The 25,566-nt window shown below is 41.7% G+C and overlaps 1 protein-coding gene across 2 annotated transcripts in view; it reads left to right on the top strand.

Annotated features, from left to right (window-relative positions):
- The window catches only part of elp4 (elongator acetyltransferase complex subunit 4), a 263,084-nt gene that overhangs the window by 133,620 nt on the left and 103,898 nt on the right, over positions 1–25,566 (top strand). The window lies entirely within an intron of this gene.

Below are 25,566 nucleotides of genomic sequence, written 5' to 3' on the forward strand. Positions count from 1 at the left end.
GGCCTATTCCTCCTATTTCTTATGTTCTCTGTATCTACTGTATCGAGCCCTTTTAAGAAGTTTATACATATTCTTCTGGATAATTCTAGTGAACAGCCGAAAATTATGCCACCTGTGAATAGACAGAAGATGAGAGGCTGAGGAAGGCAGAATCTGAAGATCAAAGGCTGAAGGAGGGAGACTAGATCTGGCGCAGTTTGTATTGGTAGAGTGAAGGGCGGACCTAGGAGGAATTTGAAGATGAAGATTTTAGTCATGTTTGCAGAGAGATAGCCGGTGTGATTTAGCAAAGATAGGAGTAATAGACAAGTAGGGGTTAGTGCAGAACGGGATATAGACAACTGTGTTTTGGATTAGTGTGGAGCAAATCAGGCAGGTGGCAATTTTGCTGTATTCTACGTATTTTGCATTCACTCCAAAGCATCTAAAGTTAGTATTTGTAAAGTTCAGTGAACTCATGTATGGTATAAATAGCAAATCCAAATCCCAATAGTTTTATTATATTTTTCTCTTTGGTTACATGATGAGGTTTACTTTAGTACAAGACTTGCATCTACTACTGGGAATTGCATAACATCTATTTATACCATGGCTCTCAAGCTATAATACAACACCTATTTTTTTCAAAGGGTAATTTTAATTTTATTATAAATACATAGCATAGGTTGGATCCAGTCTCATTTTAAAAAAGCAAGGAATGGTCAGTAAAAAAAAACATATTTTTTAGTTTCTCTGCCTTAGTTCCTGTCCACACCCTTTTCACTCATTTTTGTTTCCCCATAATATCCACAACAACATGGACACAAGCCTTTCATTTCTTCAAGGTTATAATTGCTATCAAAGCCATAGCTTGTTTGGGTATATCAGTGACCACATCCTCCTCCTATGCAAGTCTAATCACTATGCCCTCCCCCCCCATCCCTCTTTTCAACCCTGAAAACAGTTTATTTTTGAGTTCCTCACAGGCAGCCCTGTTTCCACCTCCCCCTTTGGTCTGCCATGGAACAGACTTCACTGATTTTTTTTTCTATGTAATCAGGAAGTATTTTGCTTCAATTCAAACTACACTAATCTAAGTTATATCCCGAGCAGTCAAATCACATTTATCATTTTTCCTGGTATATTACACACCTCCACGAACCAAATCCTGTGCCTGCATACTGAGGCACACTTGGCACATTACTAATCTCACTGTGAACAACGCGATGTGGTTCGGCCTTTTTGAGCACTCTTACTCTTCATGGTTAAATCCTAAATTGCTCCAGGCTCAAAATGGATGTTGAGAACAAGGTCATATTTCTTTCTGTCAACATTAACCTTCTCCTTCCCACCAACTTCCATATGTATGTCTGATATTGAATAAAAGGGGCTAATGCACTGTTGTATGCAAAATTCAGCCCGCCTACTTAGTCTTTTCTCTCCTGCTTCTTCAAGTTTCCTTCCAAATCCAACCCTGGCCCCATATCATCTGGGATACCTTTTTAACCTCACATCCCCCTCCATGAAAATTTGGAACAGGAGTAGGTCATTTGGCCCCTAAGGCCTGTCTTGCCATTCAGTAAGATCGAGGCTGATCTGATTGTGAGCTCAATTCCACAGTCCACCTACCCTCAATAACTTTTGATTCCCTTGTTAGTCAAAAATCTATTTACCACTTCCTAAAATGCTCATTGAACCTGCCTCCAGCGCTCTCTGAGGAAAGGAGCTGCAAAGATTCATGACCTTCTGAAAGGAAGAAAATTCCTCGCTGTTTTAAATGGGGGAGCGCTTATTTTTAAACTGTTTCCCCTAGTTCTAGTCTCTCCCCCAAGGGGAAGTATCTTTTCAGCATCCAACCTGTCAAGTCCCCTCAGGACGTTGTGTGTCTCAATAAGATTGCCCCTCATTCTTCTAGTCGCCAATGGATAGAGGCCCAGCCTTTCCAATCTTTCCTCGTAAGATAATCCCCCCATCCCAGATGTCAGTCAGGTGAACCTTCTCTAAACTGCTTACAAAGCATTTTTATCCTTTCTTAAATATGGAGACCAAAACTGTACACAGTACTTTAAATGTGGCTCTGTACAACTGTAGCGAAAGATCCCTACTTTTATATTATATTATTGTAAGGGGATTTGAAGAGATGTTCAAAATCATGAGGGGGCTGGGTCAAGGAGGTAGGGAAAAACTACCTACTTGTAAAAGGATGAAGAATGAGAAGGTACAGATTTAAAATGATTTGAAAAAGAAGCAAATGTGAAGTGAGAAAAATAATTTTCACACAAGTGTTTCACTGCCTGGAAGTGTGGTAGAGGCAGGTTCAAGCCAGGCATTCAAGAGCACATTAAATGATTACTAGAATAGAAACAATGTATAGGGGTACGGGGAAAAGGCAGGGGAATGGCATTTAGTGACGATGCTCATTTGGAGAGTTGGTGCAGATACAATGGGCCAAATGGCTTCCTTCTACACAATAACAATTCTGTAATTCTGTGATATTTCATTCTCCTTGTAATAAATGGCAACATTCCATTTGTCTTTCTAATCACTTGCTGTACCTGCATACTAACATTTCCTGATTGTCCCAGGATACCCAGATCCCTCTATCTCAGAATTTTGCAATTTCTCTCCATTTAAAGAATATGAGCTTTTCCATTCCCCCTTCCAAAGTGAACAAGTTCACATATTCCCACACTGCCAAAATTTTGCCCACTCAGTTAACCTTTGTCCTTTTGCAAACTTCTTATGTCCTTTTCACAACTTACTTTCTTACCTTTTGTGTCATCAGCAAATTTAGCAACCATACATTCAGTTCCTTCGTTCAAGTCATTGATGTAAATTGTAAATAGATGAGGCCCCATTACTGATCCCTACGGCATTTCACACGTCACATTTACAAATCTGAAAAAGACCCATTTATCCCTACTCTCTGCTTCCTGTTAGCTAACCAATTATCTATACATACTAAATTATTACCCTCTACACCATCTCCAAAATGTCACGTACCCTTGAATATTTAAGTCCTAGTCTTTGTCATCCCGCAGTCATACCTCTAATGGCTATCAGGCCATACATATTTATTTCTATTTATGTTGTAAATTCATTTTGTTTTATAATGAATGATACATGCATTCAGATACAGAGCTGTTATTTTTACTTTTTTGTAACCTTGATTGGAAGGTGTGATATGGGATAGGATCTACAAATATTTGGATAGACAGGGACTTATTAGGGAGAGTCAACATGGCTTTGTGCGTGGTAGGTCATGTTTGACCAATCTATTAGAGTTTTTCGAGGAGGTTACCAGGAAAGTGGATGAAGGGAAGGCGGTGGATGTTGTCGACCTGGATTTCAGCAAGGCCTTTGACAAGGTCCCTCATGGGAGGTTAGTTAGGAAGGTTCAGTCGCTAGGTATACATGGGGAGGTAGTAAATTGGATAAGACACTGGCTCAATGGAAGAAGCCAGAGAGTGGTTGTGGAGGATTGCTTCTCTGAGTGGAGGCCTGTGACTAGTGGTGTGCCGCAGGGATCGGTGTTGGGGCCATTGTTGTTTGTCATCTATATCAATGATCTGGATGATAATGTGGTCAATTGGATCAGCAAGTTTGCTGATGATACAAAGATTGGAGGTGTAGTGGACAGTGAGGAAGGTTTTCAAAGCTTGCAGAGGGATTTGGACCAACTAGGAAAATGGGCTGAAAAATGGCAAATGGAATTTAACGCAGACAAGTGTGAAATATTGCACTTTGGAAGGACAAATCAAAGTAGAACGTACAGGGTAAATGGTAGGACTCTGAAGAGTGCAGTTGAACAGAGGGATCTGGGAATACAGGTACAGAATTCCCTAAAAGTGACGTCACAGGTGGATAGGGTCGTAAAGAGTGCCTTTGGTACATTGGCCTTTATAAATCGGAGTATCGAGTATAAAAGTTGGAGTGTTATGGTAAGGTTATATAAGGCATTGGTGAGGCCGAATTTGGAGTATTGTGTACAGTTTTGGTCACCTAGTTACAGGAAGGATGTAAATAAGATTGAAAGAGTGCAGAGAAGGTTCACAAGGATGTTGCCGGGACTTGAGAAGCTGAGTTACAGAGAGAGATTGAATAGGTTGGGACTTTATTCCCTGGAGCGTAGAAGATTGAGGGGAGATTTGATAGAGGTGTATAAGATTTTGATGGGTATAGATAGAGTGAATGCAAGCAGGCTTTTTCCGCTGAGGCTAGGGGAGAAAAAAACCAGAGGGCATGGGTTAAGGGTGAAAGGAGAAAAGTTTAAAGGGAATATTAGGGGGGGCTTCTTCACGCAGAGAGTGGTGGGAGTGTGGAATGGGCTGCCGGATAAAGTGGTAAATGCGGGGTCACTTTTAACATTTAAGAAAAACTTGGACGGGTTCATGGATGAGAGGGGTGTGGAGGGATATGGTCCAAGCGCAGGTCAGTGGGACTAGGCATAAAATGGTTCGGCACAGACAAGAAGGGCCAAAAGGCCTGTTTCTGAGCTGTAATTTTCTATGGTTTTATGGTTCTGTGATCCCTGACAGCTGGTGCACTCTTAGGTTCGTACATTCTGTCCCTTCCTGGCAATCTATTGTTTAAAGCACACTCTATTTTTCTAGTTATACGATTCACCAGAACACTTGTCCCAGCACAGTTGAGGTAAAAATCATCCCAATAGTTCAGCTCTGGCTTTCCCCAGTGCTTGTGCCAGTGCCCCATGAATCAAAACCTATTTCTCCCATACCAATCTTAGAGCCATGCATTTAACTCTCTAATCTGAGCTTTAATTTTGTGTAAAAGACATGTTAAATGCTTGCTGGAAGTCTATGTTCAGCAGATCTGCACCTTCCCTTTTATCCACATTGCTTGTTACTTCCTCAAGAACTCCACTAAATTAGTCAAATGTGGTTTGCCTTTCACAAAACCATGTTGACTCTGCTTGATTGCATTGAGATTTTCTAAGCGCCTTGCTAAAACCTGCTTAATAGATTTTGGCAATTTTCCTATGACAGATGTTTCCTGCTGTAGTTCCCTCCCTTCTGTTTCCTCCCTTTCTTGAATAGAGGAATCGCACTTAATGTTTTCCAGAATCTGGAGAATTTTGAAAAATTAAAATCAGTGCATCTACTATCTTAGTTCTTTTCAGATCCCAAGGTAAAGTCCATCCGGATCTGGGAACTTGTCAGCTTTTAATTCTCATAATTTTTCAATACCCTTTCCCTGGTGATTGTAATTAAGCTCCTCCCTTTCATCTCCTGATTCACAATTATTTCTGAGTTGTTATTTGTAACCTCTACAGTGAAATAAGATGCAAAATATTTGTTCTGTTCATCCGCTATTTCCTTATTTTTCATTACCAATTCCCCATTCTCACTCTCTGGAGGACCAACACTCACTTTACTTAGTTTCCTTTTTAAATACCTGTAACAGACTCTTATTATCCGTTTTTATATTTCTCACTAGCTTTTTCCCAGACTCTAATTTCCTCCACTGCCATCTTCAGTCATTCTTTGCTGTTCTTTATATTCTGTCCAATTATCTGACCTTCCACTTGTCATTGTGGAAATATGATATGATTATTAACTTCTTCAGTTAGCCACGGATAGTGTCCCTTACATTGCAGTGAAAAAGAAAAATTGTGTCTTTTCTGAATATGCTGAATTATCTCACTACATCTCCACTGACTGATCCCTTCATCTAATTTCCCAATTCGCTTCAGCCAACTCCTTCTTCTTGCCCTCGTAATTGCCCTGATTTAACTTTAAAACACTAGTAGCCTTAGATCCACTCCCCTCTCCCAAAGATAGGGCCCGATTTTACCATTGTGTCGGGCCTGTTTTCGAGCACGAAAACTTGGTAAAGTCGGGCGTGAGGCCATTAACGCGATTCGCACCCACGCAGATGCCCACTTTACCTAGGCCCGAAAATGGCTGCGATCCGATTCGCTCCCGAAACGGGCGCAATGGCGATTTAAATGTAGTTGCATGCATTTAAATTGAATTAATGGGCTGCCCGCCCAACTTTACCAGCATTTCCCCCTTTACCATCGCGTTCGCGTGTCCAGATTCAGCACGAAACAGACCTGCTCGGCAAAGGTCTGTTTCGGGTGCTCCAGCTTCTGAAGAGGTAAGTTCAGAGCTTTCCAACGACTCTCTAACTCAGATCGGTGGTGGGGGGGAGGGGGAGGTGGGCCAGATCATTCTCTGGTGAGAGGGGATGGGGAGGGAGGCCAGATCATTCTCTGGTGGGGGGGGGACAGGGAGGGAGGCGGGGCGCGGGGTCCGCTGCCACTCTGCGGGTGATCGGTGGGGGGGAAGTGGGGCAGAGGGTCGCGATCGGTCTGGGTAGTGGGGGGGGGGGTAGATAAGGGGGACAGTTATGTTTTGGGGGTGGGGCGATGTCTATGGGGGCCATCACTCCCACTTTATACTCCCGGGCCGCTTTATCCACTTTTTGCGGCCCGGGAGCGATGTGACAGGGACGCGTTTTTCAATTTTTTTTCTCACTGCGCATGCGCAGTTCAAAGCTCCGATCGTTTCAGCTGTGATAAGCCCCACCCACAGCACAATTCAGACCCGCGATGTTTTTTCAGGCTGAGTGCGTATGGGGGTGCCTGAGAACAGATTTCCAGGTCGAATCTGAATTACGCCCAGATTCAGCACTTAGGATCAAAATGGTAAAATCGGGCCCATAATATGGAATTCAATCATGTTATGATCACTGCTACCCAAGGGCACCTTCAGTATGAGGTCATTAATTAGCCCTGTCCCTTTGCACATTTCCAGATCGAGTATAGCCTGCTCTTCAGTTTGTGCTAGAACAGTCCCAAAAACACAATGAATTCATCGTCCATGTCACCTTTGTCAATTGATTTGTCCAATCAAGATATCAATTAAAATCATCCATCATTATCTTTGCACCTTTCTCACAAGCTGCCATAATTACTTCCTGTATAGTCCATGAACAGGTGTAGCTACAGTTAGGGGGCCTACAAACCACTGCCACAGTCTTCTTACCTTTACCAGGTCACCTCTCTCTATTGTACTAATGTCATCCTTAATTAACAGAACTACTCCTTCCCCTTTTCATAGCTTCCTGTGCTTCCAAAATGTCATGTACCCTTGAATATTCAAGTCCTAGTCTTTGTCAACCTGAAACTATGGGCCAGATTCTCCCATTGCGACCCGCAACTTTTCTGGCGGGTCGGGGAAAGAGATGCGCATGTTGACCATTTCGCGGGTTCCCCACAAGTGTTTACGACATGCGTGCATCTCCCAACCGGAAGAAAATGGTGCCGCTGGGAACACGCAGAAAACCAGCGGGAAGTGAGGTAAGTCATTTGAATATTTTTAACATATATTTTAGATGTACTTTAGATGTGATTATCGGGCCTGGCACGGAACTTGCCAGGCCCAATAGCATCTCCCACCCTGCCAGGAGTACTTCATTCCAGCGGGATTTAGAGTTGCTCCCCACGTTCGGGGAACTAGTGGGAGACCCTGTCGGAGTGAAGGGGGGGGGCAATCGGGGGGCCCCCCAGGGGGGGTGGGCGACAGGCGTTGGTGCCTCCTGGGCATGGGCACCCTGGCACTGCCAGCCTGTGCCCCCTGGCACTGCCCAAAGGGCAAAGTGCCCATGCCTGGGGGCACCATTGGGCATCGGGCAGTGCCAAGGGGGCGGGGCCTATTGTGGACGGGGCCTACTGCAATTGGTGGGGTTGGGAGGTCCCGCTGCCACTCTGCATTGGGATCGTTCTGGGCTGGAGGGAGGCCAGTGATCGGGGCAGGCTGGGGGGGTGGTGGTCTGCCGGGGGGCCACGATCGGGCCGTGGGGGGTGCCGGAGGGGCAGCACTGCGGGGGTCCCGGGTTGGCCAGCGATTGAGCTGGCCAGCAAACGGGAAGACTGCCAGATCGGGGCCACTGCGCATGCGCAGAGTTCCGGAGCTGTCGGACTCTGGCACGAAAAATCCCCCTGGATTTTTAATGATAATCACGATTGTGACCTCTGCATTGCACAGAGTGGGGAGATTCAGGTCTGAAGCTGCACTGAAAAAACAGTCATGATCTAGAACAGTTTTCCCACCAATTCAGCACTTTTGGGAGAATCGCCCCCCTATGTCTCGAATGGCTATCAGATCATAATACTTCTGTTTATGCTGTCAATTTATTTTGTTTTGTAATGAATGCTACATGCATTCAGATAAAAAACCTTTAATTCTGTCTTTTTACTGCTTTTTAACCTTGATCCCCGTCTGCTGGTGCACTCTTAGGTTTGTGCACTCTGTCCCTTCCTGTCATGCTTTGATTTTTATTTCCCTTGCTCTTTTATTTTATTCCTACCTTCTCTTCCCTTGTCTTCTCAACTTAATTTATCACACCGTCCCAAACTTGGCCTCTTGTCCCCATTATTTTGTTTAAAACACACTGTGAAAATCCCCTAGTTGCCACACTTCGGCGCCAGTTCAGGTACACTGAAGAAGAATTCTGTACGGCCAATGCACCTAACCGGCAGGTCTTTCAGATTGTGGAGGAAAGCGGAGCACTCGGAGGACGCTGACGCAGGCACAGGGAGAACATGCAGACTGCACATAGACAGTGACCCAAGGTGGGAATCAAACCCGGTCCCAGGCGCTGTAAGGCAACAGTACTCACCACTGTGCCACCGTGCCACCTGTATCTCAGCTTGGTATGATTCCTGATCTGACCAAGACTGCAAGAAACTACAAAGGGTTGTGAATGAAGCCTAGTCCATCAGCAAACCAGCCTCCCATCCATCGACTCCATCTACACTTCCCAATGCCTCTGAAAAGCACACAACATAATTAAGGACCCTACAAACCCAGACATACTCTCTTCCACTTCTGCTGAGAAAAAGATACAGAATTCTGACATCACATACCAACCGACTCAAGAACAGCTACATCCCTGCTGTCATCACTCTTGAATGGACCTAACGTATATTAAGCTGATCTTTCTTTACACCCTATCTGTAACACTATATTCTGCACCCTCTCCTTTCCTGCTCTCCTATGTACTCCATGAACAGTATGTTTTATCTGTATAGCACGCTAGAAACAATACTTTTCACTATATACCAATACATGAGACAGTAATAAATCAAATCAAACCAAATCAAATGCATCCACTATCTCTACAGCTATCTCTTGCGACATTCTGGGAGGTAGATCATCAGGTCCAGGGGATTTATCAATTTTGTTTCTTCTGTACTACATTTTAGTTAAAACTAATTTCTTTCCATTTCCCATTTCTGCTAGCCCCTTGGTTCTCTAGTATTTCTGGAAGGTTTTTTGTACCTTAATTCGTGAAGAAGGTGACGTCACAGGTGGAGAAGGTAGTGAATAAGGCATATGGCATGCTTGCCTTTATAGGACGGGGCATAGAGTATAAAAGTTGGGGTCTGATGTTGCGGTTGTATAGAACGTTGGTTCGGTGGCATTTGGAATACTGTGCCCAGTTCTGGTCGCCACACTACCGGAAGGACGTGGAGGCTTTAGAGAGAGTACAGAGGAGGTTTACCAGGATGTTGCCTGGTATGGAAGGGCTTAGTTATGAGGAGAGATTGGGTAAACTGGGGTTGTTCTCACTGGAAAGACGGAGGATGAGGGGCGACCTAATTGAGGTGTATAAAATTATGAAAGGCATAGATAGGGTGAACACTGGGAAGCTTTTTCCCAGGTCGGTGGTGACGTTCACGAGGGGTCATAGGTTCAAGGTGAGGGGGGGGGAGGTTTAACACGGATATCAGAAGGACGTATTTTACGCAGAGGGTGGTGGGGGCCTGGAATGCGCTGCCGGGCAAGGTGGTGGAGGCAGACACACCGGGAACGTTTAAGACTTATCTAGATAGCCACATGAACGGAGTGGGAATGGAGGGATACAAAAGAATGGTCTAGTTTGGACCAGGGAGTGGCGCGGGCTTGGAGGGCCGAAGGGCCTGTTCCTGTGCTGTATTGTTCTTTGTTCTTTGTTCTAAGACACACAGAAAATATTTTCGTTTCTCTGCCATTTCCTTTCCAATTATAAATTCTCCCATCTCTGCCTGTCGTGGACCCATATTGGTTAATCTTTTCCATTTTACATACTTATAGAAACTTTTACAATCCATTTTTATGTTTCACATTCGTTTACTCTCATTCTATTTTCCAATCCTTTATCAGTTTCTTGGTCCTCTTTTGCTGAATTCTAAAAAGCTGTCATTAGCGTTACTACTTTGTTGGCAAGTTTATAAGCCTCTCCCTTTAATCTGGTACAAACTTTAACTTCTCTTATTAGCCACGGTTGGATTATTTTTCTGGTTGTGTTTTTGTGCCACAAAGGAACATATATTTGTTGTAAGCCATGTATTAATTCTTTAAATGCTAATCCTTGCCTGTCTACTGTTATACTGTTTAACGGAGTTTCCCAATCTACCACAGCAAATTTGCTCCTTATTCTTTCAGATTTTCCTTTCTTTAGATTTAAGGCTCTAGTTTTGAATTGCACTCATAATTTTCAAATTTAATGTAAGATTCCATCATTTTATGGTCATTCTTCCCTAATGGCTCCTTTACAACAAAATTATTAATTAGCCTTTTCTCATTGCATAAGACTCGATCTAGATTAATTAGCCCTTTCCCATTGCGTAAGACTAGATCTATAATAGCTCATCCCCTAGTTGCTTCCTCAATGAACTGTTCGAGAAAACCATTTTGTATGCATTCCAGGAATTCATCCTCCACAGCATTAAACCTAATTTAATTTACCAAGCTGAGCTTTCTGTCCAACATTCAGTCCTTCACTAGAACCATTGTCACCAATTCACAAAGCGTTACTTGCTTACACTGCTGTGTTCGCTCCACTGCTTCTGAAATCTTCAATCAAGTTTCCTTCACCATTAGGATCGTTTTTTCCATGTTCTCTTCACCTGTGTCCTTCACAATTTTCAACTCATACAGAATTTTGAACCTACCTGGATGGTCATCACCTTTGTCTTCTGTAGACGCCCCTGGAAATTGTTTACAACATCTGTATCCTTATTTTCCAATCCCTCTATGGCTCTACCTTGTTCTGCAGTCATATTTGCCAACCTACACCCCCCCTCATTCTAATTGTGGATTACAACTTATTGCACTCTTGGTCCACATCTCAACTTTTCAGTCTGCTGGGTGGCACGGTGGCACAATGGTTAGCACTGCCACTCGGACCCAGGTTCGATTCTGGCCTTGCGTGACTGTCTGTGTGGAGCTTGCACATTCTCCCTGTGTCTGCGTGGATTTCCTCAAGGTGCTCTGGTTTCCTCCCACAGTCCAAAGATGTGCAAGTTAGGTGGATTGGTCATGCTAACTTTGCATTTAGTGTCTCAAGATATATAGGTTGGGAGGATTAGCAGGGTAACTACGTGAGGTTACGGGGTAAGCCTGGGTAAGAGTCAGTGCAGACTCAGTGGGCCATATGGCCTCCTTCTGCACAGTAGGGATTCTGTGATTCTGCACATTCTTGTTGTATTTCACTCTCCATTCTAATAAATTAATCAGATATGATTTCTCTTTCATGTTGCCTTGCTGACTCTGCTTGATTAGATTAGGTTTTCCAAATGTGTTGCTATTACTTCCTTAATAATTGATTCCAAGATTTTTCCAACAATAGATGTTAAGCAATCGGCCTATTGTTGTCTGCTTTATGCCTCCCTCCCTTTTTGAATAGGGATGTCACATTGGCAGTTTTCCAATCTTCCGATGCTTCTCCAGAATCCAAGGACTTTTGGAAAATTACAACCAATGCATCCACTATCCCTACAACTACTTCTTTAAGGATCCTAGGATGCAAGCCATCAGGGGACTTATCTGCCTTTAGCTTCATAAGTTTGTCTCATACTACTTATCTAGTGATGGTACTTAATTCTCCTCTGTATCCTTTAGTATTAATGGGATGTTTGAAATATCTTCCACCATAAAGACTGGTGCAAAATATCTGTTTAACTCATTCTGCCAGTTCCTTGTTCCCCATAACACTCTTCCCAGATTCATTTTCTAAGAGACCTATGTTTACTTTGATCTCACTCTTCCTTTTTATATATTTAAGAAGTTCTTGTCAGTTTATATATTCCACACTAGTTTGCCCTCGTAATTCATTTTCTCTCTCTTTATTACCTTTTTTAGTCTTCCTTTGTTGGATTCCATATTTATTACATACAAAATGCACTGCAGCAATTCAGTAAGGCTTCTTACTTGTGATTGCTTCCACCTGGGACAAAAATTACAGACACTTGGTAACCACCAAATGCAAGTTCCTCTCCAATTCACACTCCATCCTGACTTGGAATTGCCATTCCTTAACTGTCTTGGAATCAAATTCTTGGGCTTCCCTACCCAACAGCACTGTGAGAGTACCTGCACCACATGGACTGCAGCAGTTCAAGAAGGGGGCTCACCACCAAGGGCTATTATGAATGGGCAACAAATGCTGGCCCTGCCAGCTACACTAGATTCCACTGAAGAAGCCCTAAAAAACCCAAAAGCTGCTTTGCTTGCCAATCCTCCATGCATTCATTTTCTGCAATTTGATCTAGTCCCCTAAATTCAGCAACAGCTTGCATCCATATTGTGCTGCTCACCCAAATGAATCTTCCAAAGCAGTTTTCCCAGCTGCCCCTAACCAACAGCGTTGTACAATTCCACACTTGTATTCTAATAATTGAGCACATGCCACTAATGCCTACTGACCGAAGAAGAATGAATCGGAGTTTATATATCACCTTACCACAATTTCTAGTCTTCTGCATCCAGTTAATTATTGCCTACATGTAGCTATTGTGTTGTAGCAAATATGGCAGCCAATTTGCACACAGCAACATCCCACAAAAAGAAAATTATCCATTTTTGGTGCTGTTGACTGAAAGCGTTAGTCGCGCAGTGAGAAACCCCTGCTCTTTGAGAAAATGCTTGGGATCCTTTACACTCACCAACTGATTGGACCTTATTACCACCATATCCAAAAAGCAAAATAGAGTGCTTTTTACCAAAGGTCTAGATGCTGTTCATTGCAAAGTCCAAAAATGAATTTCAAAAGAAGCAAATGTAAAAGCAATATTTACACAATGTTCTATTCACATCTGTCTCTGGGTTGTCACATTGTCTCTGTGCATCCCACAATGACCACAGTCTTGGCCCTTGTAAACAACAAGATTGTGTAGCTTTATAACATGTTAATAGGCTTGAACTTCCGCAGAGTGGCAATCAAAATCAGATTCTTCTTTAATTTTTTTCGATCCTGTTTCGCCTGACCCTCTGGCTCAGGCTGGGTGAGAACTGTGCAGGACAGAGTGCTCTTAAGGCCTTCAGTTGAACACTGCTACATCAGAGGGAGGGGGGTCACGTCATCTTTTTATTGTACTATCTGCCATAATAACAGGTAAGTTTAAAGGTTGGGGCTGGTGGGGTGTGGAGTTTGTCAGATCTGCTCATGGATACTGGGTGCAGGGTGTTGGGTCAGGCTTTGATGGAGTTGTGTGGGCAGGGGTAATGGGGCGGATCTCATTTGGCTGTGCCTTGGCAAAGGGGGATATGGGGTCACTGGGGGGAACGGTGTGAGAGTCAGGAGTCAGGCCTTGGGTAGCGGGGGGAAACTCGTGGGGTGCAGGTTATGCCTTGGGTTAAGAGTCAGGGGGGCAGAGATTCAGGTCTGGGGTTAAGTGAGGAGATGGTGGTGGTGGTGTGAGAAGAGTCCCATTGGCCAGGGGGTTTGAGTGGGGGAGGGGGGTCACCCCATAGGGGTTTCATGTGGGTCTGTACAGTAGTTACCCAGAAAGTAAAAGCAGTGTTAATTTTTTGAACTTTCTGTGTAACTATTGATGTAACACAGTCGAAACCATTCAAAGTTTACAATTTAAATTCCATTTTGGATGGTTCCTCGTGCAGGGAATTGCCCTTACACTTACACTTCCCAGGCAAGTGCTGTGTAAACCTTAGTTGGGAAAGTCCAGCAGGTAGCTCCCCAGCACCTTTTTGGGGTACCCTCCAGTTGGACTGGAGTTCAGACGTTACAGCCCATTTTTTCCCCCTAACAGATGATGGTCTCGGCAATTATCCAAGAGCTTTTTAGCTATCTTTTAAATAACCAGAAAGGATGTAACGATCCTAATATTGCTTACATTTTAACAAGTTAATGCAATGCAAACATGGAACAAAATGGCTGTTTAAACATAAACAATCCAACTCCAAGCTCATAACTTAGCATTCCCTACCCTTGAGCTAGCAAGAAGTCTATAAAGAGCTTGTCCAATTTAGTACTTATTGGTTGAGGGTATTCTCTAATAATTTTTAACAATGTCATTTTGAATTCAATCTGTTCCTGAAAACATTAAGCCAACAGTACTTTGTGTGAAAGACAAGACTTCAGATTGAGGTTTTGCCATAACACAACATGTCATTTATCAATGTGACATTAGCAATAAGGTGATGAATTTCCTCGTGGCACTGCACTTCATAACAGGCTTCAAGTCAGCCGCTGGGTACACAGATTTAATTCACTGTAAAACACCACAGTTACGACTTGAAAAGGGGCTATACATAGTTTTTATTATTTTTGCACTAATCTCTGCTAATGTATCTTAATTTGGTTGAACATTTTTTGGCTGAATAAAATGCTACCTGGCAAGTTACTAAGTGTTTGCTGACATGTTCACGTTGCCAGCTGAAATAACTACCCAAGTCCACAACTTTAGTGAGGCTATGTCCTATGACATAACTTATTGGAATTATAATACTGCTAATATGATAGCTTTTGACATATAGTGAAATACAGATTAATTATCTGCAGCCCAATTATCTCACGTCCCAGTAATACAGTCGAATTTTCATGGGACAAAGTACTGCACAAGGTATTATTTCTTGGACAATTCTATCTGCCCATGTTTCTTCTTTTACTGGTGAATAAATGCTTTCCTCGTTTGCTTTGTATTAATCTTCATCCTAAAGTGTTCTTCTACTATATGTATAAGACCAAGTTTCAAATACTAAACCTGGAAGAGAACCAAGTTTTTATTTTTCATTGAACAAACTCACTTCTAGCCCCTCTCAATTTAACTTCCGAGAATGGACTGAAGGTGGGTCATCCTGTGTAATGAATGATCTCTGAGATGTGAAAAGTAACTAGACAAGGGACTGAGACAGGCTGACTTCAACAATTGCATGATTGTAAAATTTTATGTAATTAGTAGCCAGAATTGTGTTCCACAGACAAAAGGTTGTTTACTAATGTGAACCACCAAACTTGTATTTCTAGAGGCAAGTATCAGCTTTGTCTCAGCTGTGTGCTTCAAGGTATTTATTTTACTAATGTGAAAACAAAATTGTACTTTTATATGATAACGCAGAGTTTCAAAAGTACTTGAATTACTTTAAGTATTGTTACGAAGGCTGAAATATCTTTTCAGCAAGAAAATTAGGGAGAAAGAAACCTTCAGGTAATAGGTCGGACTGATGGTCGAATCTTAATGGGCATGCATTCCCTAACTGGAAGGTTACAAATGGGTCAGATTTCTTGTTATTATCACTTTTATTCACAGGCTGAGATCAGTCAAAATTACTTCAGTAAGAAAGTTGATCACATTTTGAGCTTACTTTCTGACAAATCATTGCTATCATAACTTTGTTAAAAACTGGTGGGCCCTTTCCCTCACCCCCTTTAAGAATTTAGTACTGACTTACATTAACATGTTATAAACACCACCAAAAGTGAGGTTGCATATTGCTGAAAGAGGCCTGTGTTTCTGTCACCTGACTTGGATGTGTTGGTAATTCATTGTAGGTATTGACCCTCCTTTCTTGCATTTATATAGCACCTTCGACATCTTTGGGGCATCCCAAAGTACTTCATAGCCATTGAAATGCCTTTGAAGTGTGGTCAGAATTTTGATGTATGAAAACATAGTAACTAATTTGTGCACAGTAAGATCCACAAGCAACAGTGGCATAAATAACCATTTAAAAGTTATGTTTGTGTTGATTGGGTAATGAACACTGCTCAAGGCACCGGAGACCTCCACTCTTTGAATAATGAAATGAAATTTTTTTTTCATGTCCACAAAAAAAAGAGACTCTGTTTAACATCTCTCTCGAGTTGTTAATGGTTTATTACACTATGATCTCAATATCAAGAAGATAGAGTAATTAGTATGTGTTACATTGGTCTCGTGGGAGATGAAACAAGATCAACATCGAACTGGTTCATTCTTAACTTTCCACTGCCAGGTCAGTCTTGAAGATTGATGCAGATGTAAATTTATCCAAATGCCAGAATTCCTTTTATATCATCGAGCATGTACTTGGAGCACACCAAAACACTGCTGTGAGATGAACTATAATCCAGCAGGTTAATAAAATTTGTAGCAATACATGAGCTCCAGATATATGCCAGACATTTTAATTAAGTTCAGCAAGTACCTTGATTTCAGTTAAAAAGTTTGGGATATTTATCATGGGCAACGGATCTGTCATCTACAGTAAACACTTCTAACCTCTTCACTTGAGATCTCCAGGAGTGCAGGAAGTATCAGGACTTCTGGTTAACATGGACTTTGTGCTTGATAATGTTTTATGAGAAACTCTCACTCGCAGTCTAAACACCAGGCAAGGCTATAGTTCTTAAACTGTATGGCTGACCAATACAAATTTATCCTGCAACTCTGATAATATGGCTTATGTTCCCAAATGCAGCATTCTGAACTCATGTTTTCCATCAGCACAACACCGACCTATTCAAATACACATATATAACATATATAATATATATGAGCTAACAGAAGGAAAATAAAAGCATAGTGTATTAAAAGGCTTATATATGATGTAAATTACCTGTAATTAATCCAGACAAAAGTAGAGACTAAGGTCAATTAGCTAAATGTGTTAATGCGCGAAGTTCTGTGGAGGCACATCAAGTCAGCTGTATAAAATTAAAATTATGATATGTAAAGTTCAGTAGGTCGAAGTGAGTGCGGTCAATGCCTGCAGATGTAAACTCTGTGCCAGGCATGCTGAAGCATGAATGTCTGTGTAGTTAGACTAACTGGTCTTTTACCACTGTTACAAGTAAATTGGAGATGTCCCTGTCAATCCTATCATGCACAGCATTAAGAGATTTATTCCATAAGGAAATCTTCTAGACACAACTGTGACTTTGCAACAGAAATTGTGCAGTAATTGAGCATGTGTTTTAATATGACTTCCCCTTACTTCCATTTGGCACATAAATGTGCCCGAAGAATCTTGTACTTAATCATACCATCTACAATCAAACTATTTATTCAATTTAATGAGGTTTCTGGTACATTGATGACTTTTGAACTCAAAGTTTGTTCTAATTTTTTAGCCAGCGGAAATGCCTTGATTTGCTTTAAAGTATAAGAACAAAGAAAAGTACAGCACAGGAACAGGCCCTTTGGCCCTCCAAGCCTGTGCCAATCATGATGCCCTAACTAAACTAAAAAAAACATTCTGCCCTTACTTGATCCTTACCCCTCTATTCCCTCCCTATTCATGTATCCATCCAGATGCCTCTTAAATGTTGCTAATGTGCCTCCTTCCACCACCTCCTCTGGCAGCCCGTTCCAGACATCCACACTGTGTGAAAAACGTCCCCCGCACATCACCCTTAAATTTTCCCCCTCTCACCTTGAACCTGTGCCCCCTTGTAATTGAAACTTCCAACCTGGGAAAAAGCCTCTGACTATCCACCATGTCTATACCTCTCATAATTTTGTAGGTCTCTATCAGGTCTCCCTCAGCTTTCATCTTTCCAGTGAAAACAATCCTAGTTTATTCAACCTCTCCTCACAGCCAACACCCTCAAGACCAGGCAACATCCTGATGAGCCTTCTTTGTGCTCTCTCCAAAGCTTCCACGTCCTTCTGATAATGTGGTCAATAGAACTGCATTCACTACTCCAAATGCGGCCTAACCAAGGTTTTTTATGGCTGCAACATGATTCCCCAACTCTTGTAAACAAATTTGAATTTGATTTCGAATCAAAAGCAAATTTTTGTGTGCTGCTGGTGGATTTGGAAGAGTTTGCTATTGCATCAATTTACAAGAAAGTTCATGTGACAGTGGAAAGTTAAATTGTTACAACACCTTATTGACTACTTAAAGGAAGTAACAGCAAGAAGCACAGAGATTGGTGATGCATAAAATACAGTTCAATTTCCCTTAAAACAAAACAATGGGTGGGATTTTACGGCCTAACTCGGGCGAGACCAGAAAACCCCACCTGATGTCAACGGACATCTTCATTGTCCGCCCCTTGCCTGCTCCAATTCCGTGGGAATTCGATGTTTACTCGGATAGGGATAATATGCAGGTGAGTGGGGAAAAGGCAAGGGAATGGCACTAAGCCATAATGCTCGTTTAGAGAACAGTTGCAGATGATGGGCCAAATGGCAGCCTCCTGCGCCGTAACAACCCTGATTCTGTGAACAAATTTTTATAAAAGCATCAGATACAGTAATTGCAAAGATGCTGATAACAGTAAAAATAGCATTCATAAATATTTATTAACAAAGTAATAACTATTGGGCACTTAGTAGACGCCATTTGAAAAAAAGCCTAATGCCCAGTTGCGAAGATGCTAATTATTGTCTGGCAGACTCTCCATTGACTAGTTTGACAGTCTAACTCCTTGTTAAGTGGCTTCAGCCACATTCGATGACGCCTTTGTCCTGTTTTGCACAGGCTGGGAATTACTAAGCATGAATGAAGCCCAATACAGTGGTGAACAAGTGATACCCTCTGTCCCAAAACAAGCGTCCACCTCATAAGCAAAAAACAGTTAATTCAAGCTAAAACCCCACAGTAAATGTACAGTAACTCATTATCATTGTCTATTCAGGTTGAAAGAAGAAACAAATCCTGCATGATGCCTGTCAATTGTAGAATGCTTTTGGCCAATTGATGCACTGGCACTCCAAGATCCTGTTGATATGTACCTCAGCTACCGCAATGCTGGCAAGACATATCACCTAAACTTAATAAAAATGTTCAGGCCAGAGAAGAAAGTTTTTATTTCTCTTGTCAAACAAGATAAGCAGTCTAATTTGCCTTTGGTCAATTTTGTGTAATAAATGGCTCATTTTGCTTCTCTTGACAAGAAAGAAAAAAAGTAATAACTTGTATTCATATAGCACGTTGAGTCACTGATATGATTTCTCTTTCGTTTACCTGCTGTCAATTGTTGATTTTCTGATTACCTCCTGGAAACACTTTGGAACATTTTCCTAAGCTAAAGGTGCTATATAAATGCAAGTTGTATGTAATCGTATTGTCATGATGCAATGCCTCTTGATTTTTCAACTTTCAACTGACTGGAAATTTTGCAATTTGAACTGAGACCAAGCAAACAGCTTAAAAATGTAAGGCCACATTCCATGGGAATTCGATGTTTCCTCGGATAGGGATAATATGCAGGTGAGTGGGGAAAGGGCAAGGGAATGGCACTAAGCCATAATGCTCATTTAGAGAACAGTTGCAGATAATGGGCCAAATGGCGGCCTCCTGCGCCGTAGCAACTCTGATTCTGTGAACAAATATTAATCTGTCCACATAGCTGAAGTCCCTCATCCCAGGAACCATTTTCATAAATTCTTTCTGGATCTTCTGGTCTTCAGATCCTTCCTAAAGCGTGCTGCTCAGAATTGGACGCAACTCTCGGTTTGAGGCTGAACCAGTGTTTTATAAAGTTTCATTATAAATTTCTTGCTTTTGTCCAGTGTGCTGCTATTTATAAAACACCAGATCCTATATGTCTTATTAGTCACTTTCTTGTACCGCCCTGCCACCTTCAATGAGTTGTGCACAAATATCCCAGGTGTCTCAATACTAAATCCCCTTTGGAATTGTCTCCTTCATTTGAGACTGCCTCTCTCCATTTTTCCCACCAAAATGTATTACATCACACTTCTATGTACTAAACCTGAACTGCTATGTGCCTGCCCATTCCACCAATCTATTTCCTCTTGATTCCCATCATTTGTCTATTCCCATCATTTCATATTTCACAGTACTTCCAAATTTTGTGCTGTCTACAAATTTTGAAATTGTCTCCTGTACGCCCAAATTTAGGTCATTGATATGTATCAAGAAAAACAGTGGTGCTAGTACTGATCCCTGGCAAACCACACTGCATACCTTCCTCCAGTCTGAAAAACAACTCGTCACCACTACTCTCTGTTTCCTATCATCAGCCAACTTCATACCATGCCACTATTGTCCCTTTTATTCCAGAGGTTTCAACTTTGCTGGCAAGCCTAATATGTGACACCCAACCACAAAGCGATTTTATGCTTGGGCAAGTAAGACCTTGCAGAGGAAGCCTACCCTTGCCCCAGTTGAGGCCTTTAGTGGCCACTTAAAGGCCATTTCCCACCTAACCTCAATTTCTAGGCTGGCAGGAAGATCGAAGTTCTGCAGGGGAAGCCTGAAAATCAATATAGTTACATTTCGGGCAGGAAGTATGGGGAGGGGTTAGTTAGTCACCTTCATCAGAAGCCTCCTTCTGAAGTTGGGCATCCTTAATGCTCGGTGGCCCTTGCCACCCTCAGTGCTTTCGTCAAGTGGAATTAACGCAGAGGATCAGCTACGGGGAATGGTAGAGGTTTCCTTGCCCAGGTTTGACCTGATGCCATGAAACTTCATGGTGTCCAGACTTGATGTTGTGGACTCCCAGGACAACTCCCTTCTGACTGTATACCACTGTGCTGCGTCATCTCTGCTGAGTCTGTCCTGCTGGTGGGACAGGCCATACCCAGGGGCAGTGATGGTGGTGTCTGGGACTGATGGAATCATACCTGAGAGACAATGTCAACTTGACTGTGAGGCAACTCTCCCAATTTTGCTCAAAGCCCCAGATATTAGGAAGGGGGACTTTGTAGGGTCAACAGGACTGGGTTTCCTGTTGTTGTTTCCGGTTGATGCCAGGTGGTCCATCTACTTTCATTCCATTTTATAGACTTCGTAGGGATTGGATCCAACTGAATGGCTTGCTGATCCATTTCAGGGGGCATTTAAGAGTCAACCACATTGCTTTTGGTCTGCAGTCACATGTAGACCAGACCAGGTAAGGATGGCAGATTTCCTTCCCTAATGGACCAATGGGTTCTTGCAACAATCGACAATGGTTTCACACTCATCAGTGGACTTTAAGTTCCAGATTTTTTATCGAATTCAAATTCCACCACCTGATTCGAATCCGGGCGATCCCAGATCCCCAGAGCATTACTCTGCAAGTGCCTACTTAACCTAGATGGTTACTTAATATGTTTTTAAAATGTGCATTGCAATTGGACAATGTCATTTAGAAACATAAGAGTAGGAGTAGACCACTCAGCCCTCTTGCCTGCTCCACCATTTAACTAGATCATGGCTGATTTTCTGCCTCAGCGCTGTCTTCCTGCATTTTGCCCGTATCTCTAGATGTCATTGGTATTTAGAATTCTCTCAACCTCTGCTTTAAGCATACTCAATGACTGAGCCTCCACACCCCTCTTGGGTGAATCAAAGATTCACCACCCTCTGATTGAAGAATTTCCTCCTCATCTCTGTCATAAAAGCCTTCCTCTTATTCTGAGACAGTGTCTCCTAGTTCTAGACCCTGCCAGCCAGGGGAAACATCCTTCCTGCATCCACCCTGTCGAGCCCTGTAAGAATGTTGTACACTTCAATGAGACCACCTCTCATTCTTCTAAACTCTAAAGAATACAGGCCTAGTCACCCCAATTTTTTCTCATAGGACAATCCCACCATTCCAGGGATGATTTGTTTGGTGAACCTTAATTGCACTTGCTCTATGGTCAGTATATCTTTCCTTAGGTAAGGAGACCAAAACTGCACATCATGCTTCAGGTGTGATTTTACCAAACCTCTACACAACTGCAGCAAGACATCTTTACTCCAGTACTGAAATCCCCTTGCAATAAAGGCCTACCTACAATTTGCCTTCCCAATTGTTTGTTGCACATGCATGTTAGCTTTCAATGACTTATGAATCAGAACACCCAGGTCCCTTTATGCATCAACACTTCCCAATCTCTTCCCATTTAAAAAGTACCCTGCATTTCTGTTTTTCCTACCAAGTAGGTAACATTTTCCCACATGATATTGCATCTGCCATGTTCTTGCTCACTCAGTTTGCCTAAAGTTCCTTGAAGCCTCTCTGCATCCTCTTCCTCAACTCACATTCCTACCACATTTTGTGTCATTGATATAAATTATGAATAGCTGAGACCCAAGCACTGATCCTCGCGGTACACCACTAGTCGCAGCCTGTCAGTCTGAGAATTATCTGTTTTCTGTCCGTTAACCAATCTTCAATCCATGCCAATATATTTCTCCCAATTCCATGAGCTCTAGTTTTGCTTACTAGCCTCCTGTGTAGGACCTATTTGAAAACCTTCTGAAAACCCAAATACACCACATCCACTAGCTCTCCCTTACTTATCATTCTAGTAACATCCTTTTTTTAAAAAAACTCCCAACAAGTTGTCAAACGGGATCTCCCTTTCATAAACCCATGTTGACTCTGCTCAATCTTACCATTATTTTCAAAATGTCCAGTTATCACATCCCTGATAATACGTTCTAGCATTTTCCCTATTATCATTGTCAGGCTAACAGGCCTGTAGTTCCTGATTTTCTTTCTCCCTCCTTTCTTAAATAGCGGGGCTACAGTTGCTACCCTCCAATCTGCAGGCACTGTTCCAGAATCTGTAGAATTTTGAAAGATGATCACCAATGTATTCACTATCTCTACAGCCACCTCTTTCAACACTCGGATATAGATCATCATTTCAGAGAGTTACTTGAATAGTGTTTCAATCCTTTCTAAAATTAACTTAGTCACTTAAAATTCAGTTGATACTGCTTTTTGAGTGGCGGTGACTGCACTAATCCTAAGATGTTGAACTGTTTTGGTTCTCATGGGGTTTCATAGAAATTCAGCGCAAGTACTCTAATGTTCCTTATGAAGGGAAAGACATTTTGGAGGCATGCCAACCAAATATTGTCGACATTTAATGAGTTCTTTAAGGAGTTTTATTCTGTCCGCAAATTATCTAGCTTCTTTTAAAAGACAGGAGTTCAAAGTATTGTCGTAGTGACTGTTGCCAAAGCCGGTGAGGAACAGATGTCCTGGTTACTTTGAAAAATCTGTAACTAATCAAGACGCTGCAAGGATGAATAAAAATGAAAAAAAAAAGTACCAAGCAACAAAAAAGAACTCTTGTTAGGGATGATTCTCAAATTTAGTTTTCAAACTAGTTTTGATGGATTCTTAAATAATCCAAACAAAGTAATCCATAAATAGTAAGCAAATTGCATCAAAGATTGAACACTCGGGTTTCTTCAGATTTCACTGGTGCTGTCTGTTGACTATGAGGAAGTCATTAACATAGCTAATGTAAGAGTAAGCAAACTAGGGACATTATAAGCTTTAGTATTTATGTTTTTCTCTTAAAATTCATGCATTAATTTTAATGTCTTGAAAGCAAACATATCTGACAAAAATTGCTGCATCGTAATTTTTTTTAACTCAGAAGTTTTTGATGGGCTTGTGATCTTTCAGCGTTGCATGTTTCTCTTTTGTTAATAACCAAACAGCTCCAAAGGCAGTATAGCAAAACTGTTTTATGAAAAATAGTGAAACTTTCTGACTGTCTCAGCTAAACACTAAATTGCAGAGTGAGCTGTCATTAAGTGGAGTGAAGCTGGCGAGGGTTTTCACGCAGCCAATGTTACTCGGTTCCCTGAGTCCCTGCTGTGTAGTTGTTCCACTCTCCAAGAAGCCTGTTAAAGAGTCCCTGAGAGCATGTGTAAAGCCCTCAATGTTAATAGTTAATTGGATAGGATGGCAAGATGAGAGGACAGCTGATCATGTGGGCCTCTCAGTCTCAAGCACTAGTGGACTTTTAGTTTAATAATAGCAGCTGTTCACATTGTTGAACAACTTTGTTTTCTTCAGTTTCACAAATGATGAAAGGAAGAACGATTCCTCAGAAATGTGCCTTTTTATTGGAAAGGAGAGGGCACCCCTGCTGCTGCTGCTGCTGCCACTCTACCACTGCTTCAAACAGAGTCACATGCTGCCACTCCTCCAATCATAGAAGTCTGTGTGAGATACCCTTAATGTATATCTAACATTGTTTTACTGCCTTTGCAATGGTTATGACAGAGAAAATAAAAAAGTAAGGAAGGAGACATCAGTATCAACATTATTTGTCATAGAACGTCACTTGAATATAAATAGAAAGTTTATTAAAATAAATATGCCCCTCCCACAGAGAGCTTTCTCTAGTTACAAGACTAAATAGTAATATCTGGTACATACAGAGTTCACTGAATAATGGTGCTCTTTCTTGTTGCATGTGGTATTTATTCCATACAGTCTCAAGCAGTATTTATTCCACACTTACCTCACTTCCAGAACCTGATGTGTGTGCTCAGAACTAACAACATTGGTCTATGAATCAACCTGTGCAGTCCGTGAGACATGGCCTGTCACACTGTTACAATAGAATCTTGACTCGGGTCAGTTTTCCTGTACAGCACGTAATAATTAGAATCTGCACAGACGTAGATTGTCAATGTCTGTAGCTATTTTGAACTTGTCTGCAATAGTATCAAATTTTCTGAAGTAGTATTTAGAACAAAATATAAATGCAACTAAGTATTGTTTACTAAATATTACAAATTGAACTTTTTTCTACTACTTTTATCTAATTCCATCTTGCGTTAGTTATCAGAAATGCGCACGATGTATAATAATAGCTCAATGGGGTATATATTTGAGAAGCACCTAAAGAAAACCTTACTGAGGTAAACTAACTCATAGTGAAACACCATCGCGAATTTGTTGAAATGCACAGAAATGAAAACAGAAGTTGGACAAAGCAGAGTGGAAAATAGGCCTGGTGTTTCTAGGCCCACGGCTGAATGAGGTAAACCCAAGTCAGTCAACTTCTCATCATGGTGTGGGAATAGAGTCATCTGTTCAAGCATATGGAATCTTTGGCTTCCATGCTACACAATCTGCAGATTTCCCAGTGCCTGGCCATTGGTGCAACTGTCATGTACACAAAAGCGAAAGAGAAACCTCTGGATTTTAAAGAAACGGAAGCAGAAAATATTAATTGTAAATCTGGTACAGCTGATAGCCCTTACAAAATGTAATGCCTTTTTTGGATAGTTTGTGGAGCAATATGTGTGTTTGTATATGCATTTCAGTACTTCAGGAGTTAATATGTCCATGCTAGTAAGGGCACATCCGGGAGATTAGGTGCTCCACAAATTCCACCTGATCAGATTCAGCTTACTGGTCAAAATATTTAATACACAAATCCTTCTCTTGTAATTTCCTGAGCATCACTTTCTACAGATAATCATAGATTAAACTGCATATTTATTTAACTGTTAATCATGAGAGATGATGAATGTAACCTGGATGAAAAATTGATTTATGTTGTCTTTCTTGCAAATCAGTATTTTTTTGGTAACGTGCGCAGATTAAGTATTTTCACTATAAAGGTATCTCAGCGTGTGTCTTATTTCACTG

Source organism: Mustelus asterias, chromosome 9 (genome assembly GCF_964213995.1).
Source record: "Mustelus asterias chromosome 9, sMusAst1.hap1.1, whole genome shotgun sequence".
NCBI lineage: Eukaryota > Metazoa > Chordata > Chondrichthyes > Carcharhiniformes > Triakidae > Mustelus > Mustelus asterias.